Below are 8,541 nucleotides of genomic sequence, written 5' to 3' on the forward strand. Positions count from 1 at the left end.
TTTCAAGACCTCAATCATACTGCTTCCTTGTTGCCTCTTTTCCAAGCTAAGTCCTAGTCTTTTAAACAGCCTTTCACAGTAGATTTTCCATGAGCTTCATCTTCTGTTACTTTTTTTTTTTTTTGTTCCTGCAGATAGTGACAAGCAGAAAATGTATCTACTGGGATGAGTGGAACTGCACGCAGAGCACAGTATTTAGGGACAGCGCAGATTTATATAGTGGCATCTCTGAGGGCTCAAAGACCTCCTCCCATTTTGAAAATTAACCATTGAATTGTGTCTCTTTCCTTTAACCAATTAAGGTGCAAAAATTCTCTCCTCATGAAGCTGCATAGAGGTTTTTTAAGAGGTTTTAGTGAACCACATTGTTAAAAAGCAAGTAAGCTTTATCTGTATCCTTATAATTGTTTAAGGAACACCCAGTGTAATTTTGGTTCATTTATCTACCACTTTTTCTGTTAATTATAGCTTTCATTTATCTCCCTGCTGCAGAATCTTTATATTGAACTGCACTTCTGTCTCTTACTTTTAGATGTCTGATATCACATTTTCTGCCTTCAGTACAAAGATATTTTTGAGAGGGGATGCACCACATTAGCATAACGAAAAGAGAATCAAAACTTCCCTCCAGGCAAGAATGGCAGCCTTGATTCTGTGAAAAATGGGTATGAAAACTCCTTCCTTCTGTGAATCATAGCTTTTTTATTCTTTCTTTCTTTCTTTCTTTCTTTCTTTCTTTCTTTCTTTCTTTCTTTCTTTCTTTCTTTCTTTCTTTCTTTCTTTCTTTCTTTCTTTCTTTCTTTCTTTCTTTCTTTCTTTCTTTCTCTTTCCTTCCTTCCTTCTTTCTTTTTCTTTCTTTCCTTTTCTTTCCTTTCTCTCTCCTCTCCTCTCCTCTCCTCTCCTCTCCTCTCCTCTCCTCTCCTCTCCTCTCCTCTCCTCTCCTCTCCTCTCCTCTCCTCTCCTCTCCTCTCCTCTCCTCTCCTCTCCTCTCCTCTCCTCTCCTCTCCTCTCCTCTCCTCTCCTCTCCTCTCCTCTCCTCTCCTCTCCTCTCCTCTCCTCTCCTCTCCTCTCCTCTCCTCTCCTCTCCTCTCCTCTCCTCTCCCCCTTTCCCCTCCTTCACATGCCATGAAAATAGACTATTTAGTGTCACACTGGGTAAGAGAGCGTAAAAAAATGTGTTTTGGAACTACTAGAATCTATTGCACTTTTTCAGGTTTCTTTTTTTCTTTTTTAAAGTCCCTATTATTTGTTCAGTGTAATTACTTTCCAGGAAACAGATTATATCATTCAATTCTGCCCTGAGTATATACTGAGTTTTGACACTTTATTTTCTTTAAACTAAATATGATGTCTCAGTTCATACATCTGTGAGATCAAAAATGCATAGTTCCAAAGCACTGCTTAGGAAATTTATCAAAAAAGCCCAGGTGTCTGAGGAACAGTTTGAAAGCAGAGAGTCAGAAGGAACATGGGGAAAGGAACAATGTCAAAGAAGTGTGAAGACAAAGGGTCTGGAGGCAAGGTTCATGCTCAGTGTCATAGGGGGAATAGAAACTCCACTGGTGTCGGCTTTCTCTCTGTAATGCTTCTCTGTCTCAATTCATGCTAAATAGATTGGCATGTGCTGCTGACAGCCTATTATTTTACAACCCATGTGCTTTCTTATATATTTAGATAACTGTACACTTCAACCCCTCAGCTAGATTATTGACAGGATATCATGGCAATCCACATATTTGTAGATTTGTTTCCTGGTAGTGTAATGGTGAGAGAAGTGTTGTCTTTTCTCAGGGCTCTGGGGACAACAGTATTGCTGCAGCAGGGTGGAGAGAACTGACCTCTTCACCGGCCTCTGCTTCTGCTACCATGAGCTCTTTAGAGATTGAGGCAGCAGAGCCTAGGGAGCACCTCTGTGAAGTAGGTATTTGCAGTAAGTCAGACAAGCTGTGCTTGGAAGTGTCTGCTTCTTCCAACTGCAAGTTTGCTTATTGTCGTCTATGCCACAAATGGCTTAAGTTACATGAGGTGAATCTCAGTTCAGGATGCCTAATCTTTTCACCACTTAACCTGTTTTTAACCTCTATATTATTTAACCAGCACAACAATATCTAGTTTTACTTCTTCTGAGAGCAGAAATACATTAAAAAAAAAAAAAAAGTAAAAAAAAAAAAAAAGTAAAAAAAAAAGTAATATATTACAAAATGGGCTTTATTTATAGTTTGGCCATTTTCTGTAATAATGATTTGGCTGATTTTAAGACAGAGGAAGTTAGCAAACTGTATCTATCCCCCATAAGAGCAGTTACCATGGGAGAAGGACAGCAAAATTCAGTCCATCAAATTTGTAATTTGCAACATCCCACTTTCCAACACCACTTCACACTGCATTGCCAGTAGCACATCAGGAATATCTAATGTGTTGGTGGCAGGTATTCCCTGAGATTTGACTGACCCAGGGGTTGTTTATTTTGTTACACATAGGAAATGGTATTAATAGCTTGCATATATGGAAATATTCCATCAGAAAGGGCAGTCTGCCATCTCTAGGGCTTGCTTAATAGAGTATCTTTCGGTCCTACACCAAGTTTTCTTTGGGGTAAACTCCTTATAGTTTCTAAACAGCTACTGCCCAACCAACAGTGTGAGAGAATCTAGCCACATTCAGTTTGTTTTAAACAAATAAAAATCCTGTTATACAAGGCTCTGCTGTAGTTTCAGCAGCTTGTTTCATTTTAACTAATAAGTGGGAATTACACTGAAATAAATTCAGTTTTAGCAAAAATCAAAGTCTCTCCTTACTGTATTCTGTTTGACTCTAAATAGCTTTAGCTAAATTAATTTATAAATGTATATTTACACCTGGTACAGCCAAGCAATATCTTTTCTGGTTTATAAATATATAGTAAATTTTAGGTCTTAAGGCTGCGACAATAAACTTGAAAATATGATTTATGAGCAAAGTTTTACTAATGTGCCTATATCCATCTGGTGAAAAATGCTGAAAACTTTTCCAGCCGAGGTGTTATGGATACCTTCATTCCACGGCTGCTTTCCTGTCCATACTTTTTTTCCAAGATGCAGTATAATTCTACATTTTAGCCAAAGACTGCAGCCTTTTGCTATATAGACTGTCAGTTGATTCTTCATCTTCCTGCTGTTCTACAGCATGCCAGGAGTACCTCTAGCTCTCCAGTTTTCTTTTGGAGAGCAATTTAATTGCATGCGAATGTCTGTTCCCTGGACTATTATGCAGAGCCAGGTAGTTGATGATCAGGAAGCCAGGTCTTCAGAGTCCAAGACTGCAGCTGGAAAGCTGCTGGAACAGGCTAACCAAATAGGATCTGTTGAAAAATAGAGCAGCAACAGAGGCTGATAAAGGTGAGGAACTCTATAAGGCTATATTCAAATTCTCTCTCCCATGGAGGGAAATAACCCTGGAAAATCTCATGAGACCCCTGACCTCATGACTGCTGCTCATTTTTTGATTTGTTTGTGGGAAATCTCAGTGCTCACCCCATATGAGAAGGTACATGAGGCTTCTTTGCAGCTTTCCTCCCACTCCTTCTGAAATCAGCTGGAAATCACTGTTGATCTTGGTGGAAATAGAATCTATACAAAGTTCAACTGGCTTTTCAGCTGAAAGCTCACAAGGATTTTATCACTGGTCAAAGAGCCCTTCCTGTCTTATGCAGAACTTTCTATTAAACATATAAGCTGTATTTTTCCAAGCTAACATATGTTCATAGAAATATTAGAACTGCCATATCTAATCAGAACAGTGGTTCATCTAGACCAGTATTCTGACTCCAGATGCCTCAGAGGAAGGTACAGGAGCATTCTTTATATCATATACCAGGAGAAGTATCCTCCTAATCTCTGGCAGTTTTTGTCTAGCTATTGCCCTGAGCATGAGTGTTTATATTCCTCATACACTTCTATCTAGGTGTCATCTATCATGTATGTTCTATTGTTTGAACTATTCTCTGCAGATTTAGGCATAAAGGTCACAATAGGACAGAGGTCATAAGTCACATTAGATCAAAAGCCAGAGCGTGTCAAATGTTGTAATATAATTCATGCTCGTGTATACAGCACATATATAAAGTGATAGCTCATGCTAAGGCATTGCCTCACATTGCTCTTATGGCTACAGCTCCCCTAAGAGTGTTATAATATCCTATTGACTTTCTTGTGGATTCATCGTGCTGTGAATTATTTCTGGCCAGTGGAATGCATGGAGTTACCTTTTGGGTATTACTTAAGCAGGCGTCTTGTGATTTTGCCAAAGATCTTTTTTGCAGGAGTCAAGGTGTGTATTGTTTCCCTATTTTTTAATTTTTTTTATTTTTATTTTTTTTTTATTTTTAAGAGAAAAAGAAAATGAAAAAGAAAAGAAAAGGAAAAGAAAGGGAAAGAAACTGAAGATTTACACTTTAGCTTAAAGATATATTGGGTATATGAAAACAGCTCTTTTTTTCTTCCCATAAAAGAACTGATCCCATGGTCTCAGCAGGGATTTGGACGTGAAGCCATACTCAGTAAGCCTTAGGTGCCACAATTTTTCTATATTTCCTCTTAAACCAAAGAATAGACAACTGCCACATATACTTTTGTCCCCAGCACTCAATCTTTTTAATTTCCTACATGGAATTTTTCACATTTTTTTCCTCCCCCATTATTCTGTTCCTCCTGGAGGGGGGGGGGGGGGGGGGGGGGGAAGGGGGGGAGGGGGGAGAAAGGAAAAAAGAAAAGAAAAAAAAAGAGATAAGGAATAAAGCAAAAAGCTCTGTAAATGATCCTTTTCCCAAGGACGCTTTACTCCTTCTAACTGTTTGACTTTTCACCTTTTGGGTGCTTAGTGGAAAAGCCATTACTTGCTTGCTGAGGAAAAAGCATTTAATGAATCACAAAATCATTCAATTATTCTTAAAAACACTTCACATCACACATCTTTTTCCAAGTAAAGTGTGCACTTTTTGCATTTAAATGGTGTATAACTGCCTTATACGATGTGGCCCTAGAGTTAGAGATATTTTAACAGAAGGGTTCTAGAAGTACAGTAGATATATCAAAATAACATTTTAATATATCTTAGGATTAAAGACCTTGCACTCAAGATGCAGAATTCCCTCTTCACTGTCATTCATTAATGCTTATGCAAAGTTGCCTTGCTGCTGTTGTGAAACATCCAGCTTTATGGTGTGCTGCAATCCGTACACTCTGCTTTGCTCAGAGTGTTGCAGTCCCACCCAGCACAAGTGAAGTATACAGCGGATCTATTAGCTGATGCAAAGCAGCAGAGTGTTCAGAGTGTTTTTATGTTTTGTTTTGTTTTTAAATTTAAGGAAAATGACAATTTATTTAGGAAGGGAAGTAGGAATCTTCCTCAGAAAAATAGATTATTTTCAACTGTTGTAGATGCTGATCTCACTGCTTTTCCTCTGCTTTAATAAGGGAAGTACTTTCTGCAGTTTTCAGTAGCTGCCATTTCCACAACTTTTTCTCTTCAGGTTTTGTTTTTTTTCTTTTTTTCTTTTCCTTCTTTTCCTTCTTTTCTTTTCTTTTCTTTTCTTTTCTTTTCTTTTCTTTTCTTTTCTTTTCTTTTCTTTTCTTTTCTTTTCTTTTCTTTTCTTTTCTTTTCTTTTCTTTTCTTTTCTTTTCTTTTCTTTTCTTTTCTTTTCTTTTCTTTTCTTTTCTTTTCTTTTCTTTTCCTCTTCTGAATTTTTCCTTAATGGACTTACAGTGTAAAATTTTCTTTTCTGTACTGTATGAAAAGTACATTTGTGCTTTACCCAGCAGAATCAGGTAGTCAACTTGCACATTTGCTGGGGCGAATGGGAATCAGTCTGTCTGCTTGAATGCCAATAGATTAACTGTATCAGCTTGGATGTGGCCATAAATTTGTAAATTTTCCTGTACTTTTATATATCTGAAATTTTATTTATTTATTTATTTATTGGTGCATAACAATCATTAAAACAAACAAACAAACAAACAAAAAGCTAGAAAACAGCAGTATTCATACAGCAACTTCAAGCTAATCTAAATATTTTAGGCACAGTATAAGGAGTAAAAGTGGTGTTTTTCCTTCCCTCGTGGAAGTAGGCAGAGAGACAGAGGCTGAGCTAGAGGGTGAGGGGCAGCTTCTATTCAAAGCACCACCATCAGATCCTTAATGTAGACAGTGCAAAGACCCTCTCTATATGTCTGGGATTATTGGACCACATTAGAGAGCAAGGTAAAAAGTGAGGCTGGCATATGGTGAATGTCCTGCATATGTTACATTGTTGGGTTTTTTTCCTCCCTATTAGCATTTATCTTTGTTGCTCTACCTGTATCCTAACTAGAACGGTAATTCAGAACCATCAGAGACTGAATGGAAGTGTTCAGACTTATTCTCTTCTCAAGAGCACAAAGAAAACAGGCTGAAGGAGTTAGCTCTCTCTCCAGCACTGCCTCACTTTAGCAGAGCTGTATGTGTTTGTGAATATTTTTCCCTTTCCTTCCTATTCTCTGGAACCCATAAGGTGTGTGTTGCTGGGGGTTTAAATCCGCTTCACATAAAATTTTCTGCATTTCACCCCCGAAGACAGAGTTTTATAACCACTGAAATATCAAAGAATTTTGCAATAATTAGAAATGATAGGTGTCAATATGAACGACACAGGCTTTCCATACTGTATGAATTCCTAAAGTCTGGTCAAATCCTGGTGGTAACCAATGTAGCTTCAGGGGGAAGCTCCCTTGTGCGGCACAAAGAGGCTCCACCTGGTTCCCATTAACGTCGCGCTGGTTGGATCTGCCCAGTGATGGCGTCAGAAAGTATAGAGCAGCGAAGCCTGCAATCAAAGCCGTCAATTCTGGCCTATAAAGCTAAGAGGCTATTATGGTCATCTGCTCTGTCTGCCCCTCAGTGTGAGGGGCACCACAACTTTTATCAATTACTCATTGCTTTTTCTTTGGGGGGTGAGGGGGAAAAAGAGAAGGGGGAGAGGGAAGGAGCTTAACTGTAGCAAATATTTTAATGGAGAAAAGCATATTTATTTTTTTTTATAAGCCTTTCAGTGTGTTTCTCCAACTTCGTCTTCTAACCACTGGCTTCTTTTATACCTTTGTCACCAGACTGAAAAGTCTAGTGCTATCAAATTTCTTTTTTTTTCACATAGTTATTTATAAGCTGTGATCAAGTAGCCTTTTAAACTTCTCTCCGATAGCCTAAATAGATCAAGACCCTTGAGCCTTTCATTACAAGGAACGTTTTCCAGTCCTTTCATCAGTCTCATTGCTTTCCTCTGAACCTTTTCCAGTTTTACAACAATCTTTCTTGAGTTGTGGACACACTATTCCAGAACTGATTGCATCTTTGCCAAGGACAGAGGTAACAACCATACCGTACATTTCTCTGTTTCTGTGCTCATAGGTTGTACCAGATCCACATCTACCTTCCTGTGTTCAGAGCTCTTCCCAGCCCATTTTCAATGCTAGTCTTTTTCAGACCAACTTCAGGTGGTGGGAAAACTCCCTGCTTTGTAGCAGTGACTTGAAATTGTTAATAGAGCAGTGTTTTACATCTGTCTGGACTGAAATTTGCAGTTTGGTTAGCTTCAGGCAGTTTCTTGAGCAATCCACTTTCCACAATGGCACTCTCCTTATTTACTGATGTTCCAATCATTTAAACTGAAAACTGTCTAAGTGTTTTCTCTTACTACTGATAGAAGGGTCAAAGATGGGGGAAAAAATAACAAGGCCCTAGATTTGTGGGACACTTAAAATAAGCATCACTGATTATTGTTCCCCACTTATTACATACATGAAATTCAGATTTGAATCTCTTTATTAGGTTCAATACTGATTTTAATAGTTTTTTATACGTCAAAATATTATGATTAATAGCTAAAAGTCTTTCCAGTATTCTTCTGCATTTTTATTACTACTGAGATTACCTTTCTCCTACCAAATATATATTCTTATTAAATGGCATCTAGTTAGCCTTGGCATGATAATTTTCCGTAAGTTTCAGTTCTCACTGCTTTGATTAAAATGAGCTGGTACTCCTAGAAACCATTCCTTATTTGAGATCAATGTGAGGTTGAAATGCCTATAGATGTTTAAGTCATCGCATTTATTCTATTTAAGTATTGACAAAAATTGTTGCATAGTTCCCTGGAACTTCCCTAGTTCTTCAAGATGTACTAAAAATCCACACTAGCTGTGCAGACAGATTCTCTGCCAAATGTATTAAAATACCTCCGTACAAATTATTCAGGTCTACTGATTTTAAAAATGTCTAGTTTTATTAGCTGCTATTTAACGTTCTCCTGTGCTACTACCGAAATAGAGCTTCATCGTAATCATCTGATATGAATACATCACTTGATTTTTTTTTCCCCAAATACAGAGGAAAAGCATTTGAGAATGCCGAAAATAAAAAAGCTATTACAAAAAGTCCAAGTAATTTGGATTTAATAATGGAGCAGGGCAATTGTTAGGATTTTTTTGTTGTTGTTGTTCATAATATAATTTCAATTTTGTATTTCAGTGT

This window comes from Coturnix japonica, chromosome 2 (assembly GCF_054131305.1).
Source record: "Coturnix japonica strain WE chromosome 2, WE-NBRP24, whole genome shotgun sequence".
NCBI lineage: Eukaryota > Metazoa > Chordata > Aves > Galliformes > Phasianidae > Coturnix > Coturnix japonica.